The sequence below is a fragment of the Lissotriton vulgaris genome, chromosome 2_2 (assembly GCF_964263255.1).
Source record: "Lissotriton vulgaris chromosome 2_2, aLisVul1.2, whole genome shotgun sequence".
Lineage (NCBI taxonomy): Eukaryota > Metazoa > Chordata > Amphibia > Caudata > Salamandridae > Lissotriton > Lissotriton vulgaris.
In genome coordinates this window covers 195,821,838-195,835,560 of record NC_141688.1, presented here as the reverse complement: position 1 = coordinate 195,835,560, position 13,723 = coordinate 195,821,838, and positions in this window count along the sequence as shown.

Sequence of the window (13,723 nt, the reverse complement as noted above, 5' to 3'; positions counted from 1 at the left end):
GGGCACTTTTTTTTCTTAAACCTGATTGCTTACATGAGCACATTTCAACTTATCCACTCAAGAAAATCTGGGGGGAAGAGCAAATACAAGGAGAATTTTCACATAAAAATATATAAAAATAAGCATAGACTACGGCATAGGTTAGCACAGTCTGAGCAGAGAGTAAACCCATACAGGATCACGATAAAGCTTATCTTTAAGGGAAGTCAAGAATGGGACTATACTTATACAGGCTTTTCTAATCTCAAGGATCTTGTTAAAACGTCTATGGAGGCAATAGAACCACAGACTCAAACACAAATAGTACAGAAAATGTCTGAAACAAACAAGCAAAATTGTGAGCAAGATGCTTTCAGAGGATGAAGCTAATGAAATGATCGAGGTAAATGAAGTGACCAAAGTAGTAGTAAAAAACGCAGTGACATTAAAACAAACGATAAGCTACCAACTAAAAAACAATAGTTCCACTAGAAGGCCAGAAACTAGAGGATTGAAGGCACAAGTAGTTAAAGAGGCCAAAAATGGAAAGGAAGGTATGGTGGATATTATTATTGGCAAAGTAAAACATAAAAACAACTTGAAGAAAAGTAAAAGTCAAAGCAAAAATGCCATGAAAACTGCTGAGAAGGAGAGAGACAGTGAGAGGGAAAAACAGTAGAAACAAGAGCAGCTAAATGCATGTAACCCCAAAGAAGAAAAATCCGATGATCAAACGGATGAAAAGATGGAACTTTTGGTTAAAAAGGCTAAGAGAGTGCAAACTATTAAAAGTTTGAAGGCCGCAGCAAAGTTAACGGGATTGTGTGATGAAACAAAACCAAGGATCTCTAACATACTCACACCGCTCTCATAGGAAGCCTTGAATGAAGGCAATGAAGGTGGCAGCAGTAATAATAACAATAATGGGAAGCTACAGGACGTAATAAAGAATAAGACTCCCAGTGATGAAATAAATCCAAATCTAACTAGCACAAGTGCAGAAATGGCCGCAGATCTGAACAATCAAGATCTGGACTATGTGCACGCTAATGGGCAAATCACAGCTGGAGATAAAAAACTACAAGCTGGGAGTGAAGAATCGTCAGAGAAATCTAATTCTGAAATCTACGAAACTAGCATATCGATTTCTAGTGAAATTGGAGACACAAGTGCGATTAGGGAGGACGAAAACTCACCAACTGTCAATCTGGAGGCAACTGATATAAAGAACAATAATGAACCTGGTCGAGATTCGGTATCCAAAAAGATGGAGCATTCATTTTTCAATTAGCTGAAGTGGCTTAGCAGCCGTGCCCTTGAACAAAGGAAGGAGCAGCTTGTAATCTGTGATTACTGTGCATGAATGACTATAGACATACAGCTGGAAATGTCGGCATCCCCAGTGAATGGCTATCGCTTTCTTCTCAATTTGAGAATATCTCTGCTCAGTGTTCATTACGCCACCGGGGCCCAATTATCGTCTTCAGTGCAACGCTGCATAAGTACAGCCCCAAAGCCTTTGGGGACAACGTCCACCACAATCATGAAGTCCTAGCGGGGGTCAAAGTATGCCACTGTAGTTTTAGATGAACGGGCATGTTTAATAGCCCAAATAGCATCTTCTTGTGCAGGGTTCCCATGATCAAGGAACAAACATTTTGATGAGTTCCAGTAAGGGCTGTCCCCTGGCTGCATCAAAGTTGTAAGGTCCCGAATAAAACGGCCACAATAATTGACCATCCCTAAAAAAACTGCATACCTCCGTTGCAGGAGCAGGAGCCTCCATAATGTCTCGAACTATATCTGAATTTGAAGGTACTCCTGCAGACGAGAAAACTTATCAAAAGAAGTGCTACTTCTGCAAAAAGGATTCACATTTGTTGCGGTGAAGCTTCATACCGGCCTCTTACATCCTCAGGAGTACTTTCTTCAATCTCACATTGTGTTCCGGAATTGTCTTCGCATAAACCAAAAGGTCATCACTGACATTGAGAACGCCAGGGAGATCAGCCAAAAGTTCCCAAAGAGTGTTCTGAAACACCTTAGCCTCGCTGGAGTTGCCGAAGCTTAACCGCTTGTAGTGCCTCAGGCATAAATGGGTTGAAAAGGTTGTGTATCTCTTCATCTAAGACTAATTGGTCATATACAGAACTCAGATCGAGTTTCAAAAACCAGCTAGCTCCACTCTAATCTCCAATCAGGTCATCAATTGCGGGTGTGTGGTGTCGTTCCCTTTTTATCGCCACATTGGGCATGGCCATGTCCACACATATTTACACCTCCCCTAGCTGCTTCAGTTTTCAAGAGATCATAATACTTTGATTAAATTGTTAACAAGTGCTACATGCAATGCTAAAAATCTAATTTATCTGCTCAAATGCCCCTGTGGCCTGACATATGTCAGAAAAACCGAAAAGGAAGACCAAAATACCCTTGACAGAGCACAAAAGCAATATCCGAACCCACTCTGAAAGGTCACTCGTAGCAGTACACTTTACTAATCATAAGCATAATATCAGCCAATTGAGAATCTAGGTATTGGAACTGGTGCCCATATTAGAGGGAGTTGACAACAGGAAATGCTTATTGCAGCGGGAATTTATCTGGATTAAAAAATATAACTCTTGCTATCCGAATGGTCTAATTGACAGATTGGAATACAGTTGCTTTTTGCAAATATTCATGCACTCACAGCAGTAGGCTGTAGATCTATCGTCTCACAATGTATTATTAATTTTTACTGCAAATTGTTATTTTCAACTTATCACGTGTATACAGTTGTTTTTTGTAAATATTCATGCATCCACAGCAATGGGCTATAGATCTATTGTCTCACAATGTATTATTCATTTTTACAGTGAATTCTTATTTTCAACATAATATGTGAATACTTGATACTGAATATTATTTGTTTGGATTGTACTTTTATCATTCATTATTGGTACACATGATATTACCCGTTCCATTGAATTCTCTCACGTCACTATTTTCACTTTTGGTAAACCTTTGGACTCATGATACTCACACATTTTCCACACACCACCCATTTCGGGTCTTTGCACGCTACTTTTCACCCATTTCAATATCGCGACGCCGGATTCACGTGCATCGTTGACCCAGTATCACAGTCCTTTCACATTGTTTATCACCCTTCCCATAACTCCTGGTTAACCGAACAACGAACGCGGATGGCGGCATTTGAGTTCTTAACTGGAATGAATTACCAGGACACCGTCAAGGTGACTCTAGTTATAAGGTCACAGACAGCGACACGCCACTTTGGCTTTTCTAAATAAGGCACTCAATAGAATTGTGGCAGCTTCACGTTCTGGTCCTTTCAGAACTGGTAACTGGCAAACCCGCGCTGAGTAGGCAGAGCTGGTTGTGACTCGGCTTACTGCGGACCTACAACACATTAGTTTATTGAATGGTACGTTTTTGTGCACCCACCCGTTTGAAATTGCAAGTTCACCATTGAGTTTTTATTGCATGCTTACTCCACATTTGTGATTGTTGAAATGAGGCAACACCTTGTTTGTATTTGGTTATACTCACTAGCATGCGCACTACCTCAGATGGTTTCTCTTTTCAAATCACGGATTTAGCTTAACTTGATCCGATAACACAGTTTGCTTTTAGGTTTTTAGCCGTTCAGGCTTGGTTTACGTTGGCACTTTCCTAGCTCATCATTTGCACATTTTCTTCAATAGATTCGAGTCACAATTCACGGTGATGGCTACCACTGTTTAACTTCTAATGGCGATGGCGATAAATATTCAACTTATCATTTTTTACCTTAAATTGTATGTAGATATGAAACTGAGAGTGTACAGCTTTTGATAGCACACTATCCATTCTTTTCAGAATAATGACTACCCTGATGAAGGGTTAATCCCGAAATGTATTGGGAATTTCAACATGACAACGTTTCAATTTAATGCTGAAAAAAAATCATGGTTCATGAAGAGAAATGTTTGAAAGCACATGTGAAGATTATCATTGACGATTAAACATTCAATAAATCATTGAAGACTGAAAGAACAATAATTGATTTTTTTTCGGATTACATTTTTGCTAAGGTTGTGCAATTCTCTAGAGTGCAATCTGAGGACGTGAGGTGTGCTACACCTAACGTTACTTCTTTCATAATCCTCAAGCCCCATGGGGTGCGTCCCATTACCTTTTCAATTAGCCTCCAGCTTGGCCAATTCTATTTCCACCAAGGGTCATAGATGGAGCACAATGAACCTGTGATGTAATACTATGGGTTGTACCAACTGATCGATATGCAGATGGATCCTCTTGCCTTTTAGGCACCCATTTCCTACAAAGGCTGCAGGAAATGCTGGCAAGATGTGTGGGATGGCTTTCTGATGGATCCTAAAAGTAAAGGTGACAAGACAGAGGTCTTCAGCCATCCTGCATCCCGGGAGCATACCATGGCCTTCTGCAGCAACATATACTTTAGATGCTATTGACTTTGAGCCATAGAAGATGGTTGTCTTGAATTTCCCTAGCATCACCAGAGTTGTTTTGACCATATGCAAACACCTTGATCATTGCAGGATTCAATGGGCGAGCCCTTTTCAGAGCTCATTAGGTCTCCACAGACATGATGTTAATGGTTGCACCGGTGTCTACTATGGTACTAGTGACCTAGTCTAGTAGTGACGCAATGCTAAGGGCTGTACCAACTGATCGATATGCAGATGGATCCTCTTGACTTTTAGGCACCCGATTCCTAAAAACACTGCAGGAAATTCTGGCAAGATGTGTGGGATGGCTTTCTGATGGATCCCAAAAGCAAAGGTGACAAAGCCAAGAATGTCTGCCAACCTGCATCTCAGGAGCATACCATGGCCTTCTTCAGCAACATATACTGGAGATGCTACAGACTTTGAGCCATAGGAGATAGTTGCCATGAATCTCCTAGCATCACCAGAGGTCTGTCTTGACCATATGCATACACCTTGATCATTGCAGGATTCAATAGTTGAGCCCGTTTCAGAGCTCTATAGGTCTCCACAGACATGATGTTAATGGATGCACCGGTGTCGTTTATGGTAGTAGTGACCTAGTTTTCGACTTGTATCTTTCATTGCGGAAGCCAATATGATGTTTGAGCTGTGATGCCAATGGTAAAAACAGAGTGGACGGTTTGTTCTTCAGTGTCATCATTATCCATGCCACTATCTCCCCTTCATATTTCGGGGAGTATGTTTACAGTCAGGCACTGTCTCCAAACTTTTCCAGAGCGACAAACACGCATAAAATAGTTGAGTTTGCTGCACCCGCACATTTCTTTCCTCAGGCCGGGCATTCAACAGGGCTATGGCTGCTCCTGCCACAATATCCAGGGCTGTCTCTCTGACTTAGTTTTGGCGTAGTATTTGCTATGATGGCATTGACGGATTCAGTCTACACCGGAATCTGTAAGGCTGTTCCATGTGGACGGTTGTATGATGTTACAACGCGATCTTTTAGCTCGCGGTATATCACAACGCATCTTTTACAACGCAAGTCGTTACCACGACTTGCGCTGTAGGGTGCTGGACTTAGGAATAGTAAGATTTACCAGTCAAACTCCAGCCTACGTACAGTAGGGAAGGTGTTGGAATAGTAAATCTACTATTCCTTAGTCTACAGTGCCCTCCAGACTTGCGTTGTAAAAGACGCGTAGTAATGGCAGCACGGTGTTTTGACCGCATTGTTATGGATGTTCCCCATGTGGACAGCACTAACGCAGAACCGTTCCTACGTCCTGCCTAGTGTAAAAATATCCACTAGGGATATTCTCTATTCTGCGAGTATCCGCTCACGAAATTTTGCAGTGGCACACCCTTGTAAAATCTGGCCCCATAGCTCATAATTTTCATTCTTAAATCCACATGTGCTGTCAAGTTCCTTAAGGCAGGCATGGAAGGCATCAATAGACTCTTCAGGGTGCTGTCTTACATGACGAAATACGAACATCTCGTAGTCCGGCTTCGCCATTGATTCGAAATGCACAGTGAGAGTGCTATTAGGGTGAGGTTTGTCTTGGGAGCTTCTACATTGATGGATTTAGATATTTTATAAATGTCTCTTGCTCCTAAATGCATAATGTTAGAACTGGGGGTCTCTAGTTGGCAGAGGTAGGTACCAATGTCCAAATAGGGACCCTTGCTTCTAGTCAGGACGAGGAGATAACCCTCTTAGATAACCCCTGCTCGCCCTCAAGGTAGCTTGGCCTGAGCAGTCTAGGCTAACCAGAGGCAATGCGTAAAGTATTTGTACCAACACTCACAGTAACACAGTGAAAACACCACAAACTGATTCCACAACAGTTTAGGAAAATAAAGATATTTATTCTAAACTACACAAGACCAAAAACGTCAAAAATCCAATATACACAATGCAAGGTTACGGTTTCAAATGAGTTCTTTAGGTTGTAATCAAAGTTCTTTAAGTTGCGATCAAATAATCCACAGATGCATGAAAAGTTCACAGTTGCACCACGTTGGTTCACAGTACCTTTTTGTTGCAACAAAGTTCCACAAGCAGGAAGCTGGTGCGGTGGAAACAAGCGATGCGTTACTCCTGAGACCCTGGGGAGGCGATGCGACAGCCCCGCTGCAGCAGCGGGCGTGCGGCGACGAATCCGGTCTGTAAGGGGAGGAAGGCAGCTTGCGTAGATTCCGGTGCGTAGGTTCCGTGGGAAGTCTGTTCTCGCAAAGGCACGATGCGATGATCTCGTAGAGGCTGCGACGATCTCCGGGGCGACGATGCGCGGTCCAGCGGTGATCCTCTCTCTCGCAGCTCCTCGATGTGATGTTTCTGCGACGATGTTCGCAGCGACGTGATGCGGTCCGCGAGCAAGCGGTGCGGCGATCTCACCCAGGCGACAGGCTCTGCGACGACTCTCGCAGCGATGTTCGGTTCTCCCGCACCGGTCTGGTGCGTCCCGCAAACGAAGGGTGCGACGGCTTCGGCAGCGATGTCAGGCGCTGCGCCGATCTCGACCTTCGTAGCGGCGGGAAACTTCTCGCACCGTCGGGGATGCGCTCCGCAAGCGAGCGATGCGACACTTTTCAGCTTCACAAGTTTCTCAGCTTAGTCTCAAGCTTCCCAGCTCAGGTTCAACTTCTAGAGGCCCCACAACTGGATCAAGCACTCTACGAAGGATAGAACTCTCTCAGCAGAGTTCAGGGAGACTGGGGTGAAGTCCTTTTGTTCCTGGGACTTCGGAAACAGGGAGCCAGCTCTTCTCAGGCCCTTGGAGATTCCTTACAAGACAGGGGACACAGCTCACAGCAAAGTCCTTCCCCTCTCCTTGGCAGCAAAGCAACAGCAGGTCAGTCCGGCAGAGCAACAGCAGGACAGTCTTCCTTCTTCTACGACAGCTTTCTCCTTGGCAGAGGTCCCTTCTTGATTTCCAGGATGATCTAATTTTCTGTTGTCAGGGGTCCTGTACTTATACCCCTAAAGTCTTTGTTCTTTCGGTGCATGTGGGCCCTGAGCCCGGTCTGAACCAGTTCTGGGTGGATCCTGAGCACCTTGATGTGCTGGCTGCATCTTTCCTTTCAGAGTGAGGGGCAGAGTCCTCAGCCGCCCAGCAGGAGGTGGAGCCAGCATTGTGGCAGGCAGGCACAGCCCTATTCAGCCCAGGTGCTAACCCCTCCCACCACTCAGGTAGCAATTGCTCCACTCAGCCTAGTGCTGACTCATCCAGCCTCTGGGGGGGATTCCCCAGCCCCTGTCACTCACGAACCAGACAGTCAATACACAAACCTTCCCAGGCACACAGAAGGGTCAGACAAGAGAACAGCAACTTTCTAAAAGTGCTGTTCTCAAACACAGGATCTAAAAACCACTTTTCCTAAAAGTTGCGTTATTAAATTCTGAGTTCAGAAATACTAGATACTTATGTCCTATCTTGTTCCTATGGGAAGAAACGCTGTTAACCACTGTAGCCAGCATCCCCCATGTTAACCTATGGAGCAAGATAGCCTTACAATAGTGAATAACGAAAATGGCGGTAATTCACTACCAGAGCATGTCACCTGCACCAGTACATGCTCTACCTTTTACATACACGGCACCCTGCCCAGGGGGGTACCTTGGGCCTTCCATAGGGGTGACTGATGTGCACGAAAAGGGAAGGGTTAGGCCTGGTCAGCGGGGACGCCGACCAGGAGGACATGGCAGTTCTAAACTGCCCTTAGGCGCTGCAGTGGCAGGCCCGAGACACCATTTTAGAGCTACTCCTGTGGGTGGCACAATCAGTGCTGCAGGCCCACGAGTAGCATTCGTCATCACCGGCCCTGGCACACTCCGTGCACTTTACTAGGGACTTCGTGGTGATACAAATATGCCAAACATGGATATCCAATCATGATAACAATTTACATAGGGAGCACTTACACTCTGGCACTGATCAGCAGTGGCAGAGTGTCCAAAGCATCTAAACCAGCAAAAACGAATCCAGCACAGCATCAAAAATACAGGAGGCAGAGGCAAAAAGATAGGGGTAATCACGCCAAAGATGTCAGGTCTAACACGTGTCCCCTCCAGCTGAAAGTGGGGAGAACTACCCACCCTCTTGGGAGTTCTCTTCACTAAGGCGGAAAAACCTGGACAGACCATCAGCGTTGGCGTGTTCTGTACCAGGGTGGTGTTCCACCGTAAAGTCCATTCCCTGTAGGGAGATGGACCACCTCAACAGTTTTGGATTTTCACCCCTCATGTGCATTAACCACCTGAGGGGCCTGTGGTCGGTCTGAACACGAAAGTGAGTCCCAAACAGGTAGGGCCTCAACTTTTTCAGAGCCCAGACCACAGCAAAAGCCTCCCTTTCAATCACACTCCACTTCTGTTCCCTGGGGAGTAGCCTCCGACTAATGAAAGCTACTGGCTGGTCTCCATTCTCCTCAGTGGCTTGTGAGAGTACTGCTCCCACACCATGCTCTGAAGCGTCCGTCTGAACTATGAACTCACTGGAAAAGTCAGGTGCCTTGAGCACCGGTGCTGTGCACATCGCAGTCTTCAGGGCCTCAAAAGCAGTTTGGCAGGCGTCAGTCCAGTCAACTCTTTTGGGCAACTTCTTGGAAGTGAGTTCTGTCAAGGGGGCGACAATGGTGCCATATCCCTTGTCAAACCGTCTGTAATACCCGGTGAGTCCTAAAAAGGCTCTCACCTCTGTCTGGGTCTTGGGGGGCTCCCAAGCCAGAATGGTATCAATCTTTGCCTGTAGGGGCGCCACCTGGCCGCTCCCCACCTGGTGTCCCAAATACACCACAGATCCCTGCCCTATCTGGCACTTGCTGGCCTTGATAGTGAGGCCTGCCTTCTGCAGAGCCTTCAACACTTCGCAGAGGTGTTGCAAGTGTTCTTCCCACGTGGAGCTGAACACCGCAATGTCATCCAGGTATGTGGCGCTGAATTCCTCCAGCCCGGACAGTACCTGGTTAACCAGTCTCTGGAACGTGGCAGGGGCATTCTTCAACCCAAAGGGCATGACACGGAACTGGAAGTGCCCCTCTGGCGTTAAAAATGCTGACCTCTCTTTGGCCCCGTCAGTTAAGGCGATCTGCCAGTACCCCGAAGTCAAATCGAATGTACTGAGGTACTTGGCAGCTCCCAACCGATCCACGAGCTCATCAGCTCTGGGGATGGGGTGTGCGTCAGTCTTCGTGACCGCATTGAGCCCACGGTAGACCACGCAAAACCGGAGTTCTGGCGGGCCACCGGGGGTAGCAGCTTTCTTGGGGACCAAGACCACTGGGCTAGCCCAGGGGCTGCTGGAGGGCTCAATCACCCCTAGCGCCAACATCTTGGAAACCTCTTCCTTGATGCTGGCCCTGACCTTGTCGGCTACCCTGTAAAACTTTTGTTTTACCGGCAGACTGTCTCCAGTGTCCACATCATGGACGCACCAGGTGGTGACTCCTGGGGTCAGGGAGAACAGAGAGGAGAACTGCCCCAACACTTGGCGACAGTCATTCTGCTGTTCTGGGGTCAGGGTGGGCGAGAGGACCACACCATCCACTGACCCATCGTGCTCCTTGACTGACAGGAGGTCAGGGAGAGGATCGCTATCCTCTTCCATCCCTGCATCTGTAGCCATGAGCATGGTTACTTCAGACCTCTCAAAGTGGGGTTTGAGGCGGTTCACGTGCAAAACTCTCAGGGGCTGCCTGGGAGTCTTCAGGTTAACCAGGTAGGTTACCTCGCTCTTCCGTTCCACCACCTCGTATGGCCCAGTCCACTTGTCTTGGAGCGCGCAAGGCTCCACTGGTGCCATCACCCACACTTTTTGCCCAGGTTGGAACTCGACCAGAGTGGTATTCTGGTCGTACCATCTTTTCATTTCTTCCTGGCTTGCTTCCAGGTTCGCCTGAGCGAGTTTCCTGAAGCGTTGTGTCTGGTTGCGGATGGCCAGCACATAGCTGAACACATCCTGGGGGGTTTTCCCACGGGACTTTTCCCAACCCTCCTTCACCAGCGAGAGAGGTCCTCTGACAGGGTGGCCATACAGGAGTTCGAAGGGACTGAACCCTAAGGACTTCTGAGGCACCTCCCTGTAGGCAAACAAAAGGCATGGTAACAAGACGTCCCACTTACATCTCATGGGCTCCGCTAGGCCCATAATCATACCTTTCAGGGTCCGGTTGAACCTTTCAACCAGCCCATTTCCTTGAGGGTGGTACGGAGTGGTGAACTTATAAGTTACCCCACACTCCTCCCACAGAGACTTCATGTACCGAGAGATGAAGTTGGTACCCCGGTCGGAGACCACCTCTCTGGGGAACCCCACACGGGAAAAGATCCCCATCAATGCACGGCCCACCACGGGTGCTGTGATTGTCCTGAGAGGGACTGCTTCCGGGTACCGGGTGGCATGGTCCACCAAGACCAGGATGAACCTGTTGCCTAAGGCTGTCTTGGGGTCCAGGGGCCCTACGATATCTATGCCCACCCGCTCGAAAGGGGTGCTCACCACTGGGAAGGGTTGAAGGGGGGCCTTCAACTTCATTCCAGTCTTGCCACTAGCTTGACAGGTTTGGCAAGATCTGCAAAAGGAACCGACGTGCTTCCTCATCTGGGGCCAGTGGAAGTGGGTGACAAGCGGGTGTAGGGTCTTGTCTTGCCCCAGATGTCCTGCGAGAGGCACGTCATGAGCCAGACCCATTAGGAAGTTTCTGAAGCGCTCGGGTACCACCAGCACACGGGCTGCACCGGGCTCAGCAAACTTAGGCTCGCTATAGAGTAGGTCACCTTCCCAGTAGACATAGTGATCTTTGACTGCTCCACCTGCTGCCTGATCTACAGCCTGTTGCCGCAGACCAACGAGAAAAGGGCATTCCTTCTGCGCCTGGCAGAACTCCTCCCTGGAGGGACCACCTTCTTGCTGCCAATGGGTCAGCTCAGGTAGATCTCCCAGTTCGGCCACCTGTTCCCCTGTAGGTTCCAGGGCATCCCCCTCAGGTTCTGCTTCCTCCTGGACCGTGGGAACGGCTGGGGCCGGTTTCCCGCGCCCTCGGCCTCTTCCTCTCTTGGCAGGTTTCTGGGCCACTGTTTCAGGCTCCAGTTCTGCTGATTCACCCTTACTGGCTGCCATAGCACGCGTGGTCACGCAGATCCACGCAGGCAGACCCAACATCTCCAAGTGAGTTCGGTGTTCTATGTCCTTCCATGGAGAACTCTCCAGGTCGTTGCCTAACAGACAGTCCACAGGCAAGGCATCACTGACAACTACCTCCAAAAGACCAGAGACTCCTCCCCATTCAAAGGAAACCTTCGCTAACTTGCAGAGGCGCACTGAGCTGTCAGCGGCCACTACAGGGCGGAGTACGCCAGGGATGATTTGCTCGTCAGACACCCACTGACACCTCACGGATGTCACACTGGCTCCGGTGTCTCTCAGTGCTTCAACCTCCCTCCCATTGATGGTCACCTTCTGCCCATATTTCTTAGTGTTAGAGGGCAGTAAGGTTTCCGGGACCATCTCTCGGTCTCCTAGCGAGACAAGGGTCATGACCGCTAGCTCTCCCCAATCACTAGAAACCAAATCCCCACCCAAAGCTACACTAGCTAACGCTGGGCGGGAGCACCAGTGGGTGCGGCCTTCTTCTTGGGACATTTCGGAGCAATATGGCCCACCTCGTTGCAGTGATAGCAGGTAGGGGGACCCTGGTTATTTCTCTTGTCCCGCCTACCCTTAGAGGGCCATGGCTGTTTAGGCTTGGGGGTTTGGGAATCCTTTTCCGGGGAACTACTTTGGGGCCCTTGCGAGAACTCCTTTTGGTTACCCTTGTCCCCCCCACTCTTCTGCTGGGGACCCTGCCCACCTTTGGCTGTGGTACCCACAATTCCTTTGTGGACCCTGGTACTGGACCAGCGGTCCGCCTCCTTAGCAAGCTCAATGGGGTCGGTCAGCTTGCTGTCTAAAAGATGCTGGCGCAGCTCTGGAACACAAAGACTACTCAAGTGCTCCCAACTGATTAAATGCAACAACCCCTTCAAATCAGTTACTTTACTGCCCTTCATCCAACCGTCCAGTGCGCGAGTACCCATTCACACACTCCATCCAAGTCTCAGACTCTTTCTTCTTGGAGTTTCTAAACTGCAGTCTGTACTGCTCTGGAGTAAGGCCATACCTGAGACATAAGGCCTCCTTCATATTGGGGTAGGTCATGGCACCTGTCAATTCTAAGGGCTCTAGAGCACTCCTCCCAGACGCCTCAAAATGTTGCCACAGGCCCGCCCCCCAATACTTGTCAGGCAAATCATTCATCTTCAATGCAATTTCATACGAAGTGAACCAGGCATAAATATCCTCACTCCTATGGTAATTCTGTACCAGGTCTTTGGGAATATATACTTTACCCCCATGCACTGGCTGCACGCTGCCACCATTAGAACTGGCATCCACCTCCTTGTTTTTCAGATCCAGCTCTTTCAGTCTCAACTCGTGAGCCAAAAGCAATTTCTTCTCCTTTAAGGCGCGGGCATTCTTGCTCTCCTCCGCCGCCTTCTCTACTTCCAATTGCTTCATCTTCATTTTCATGACCTCCAGGTCATATTCTCTTATTCTTTGATTTTCCTGTAACTCTTCCGGGGTGAGACCCCTACTGGAGTGGTTGCTGCCAGCTCCTGAGCCTACTCTGCCCACTGGCAGGTCTTTGCCTTGAAAAGCACTTTCTACATCCACAACATCATTTCCTTCCTGTGCTTCCCAATAGGTTTTCAAGATTTTCTGCAGCTCCTCCTTCCTGTAGGCGCTCTTTATGGGGCACTCAAACTGCTGGCAGAAGTACCTAAGATGCTTTACTGGGTAGGAGTACAGATCTTCAATCGAGAATTCCAAATCTATCTCTGCCTCCTCACTGGGCGCCTTCCCATTTAGAGACATGATGCTTTCCGAAGAGTCACTCAATAATAGAACTCAAAAACCAATAGTATGCGGTGGCGTAATGGTCTGCACTCACTAGTGATGTACACCAATTACTGTGGGTCAAGTACAAATACAAGTTCAAATCCCACCGCCTGACCACCAATGTTAGAACTGGGGGTCTCTAGTTGGCAGAGGTAGGTACCAATGTCCAAATAGGGACCCTTGCTTCTAGTCAGGACGAGGAGATAACCCTCTTAGATAACCCCTGCTCGCCCTCAAGGTAGCTTGGCCTGAGCAGTCTAGGCTAACCAGAGGCAATGCGTAAAGTATTTGTACCAACACTCACAGTAACACAGTGAAAACACCACA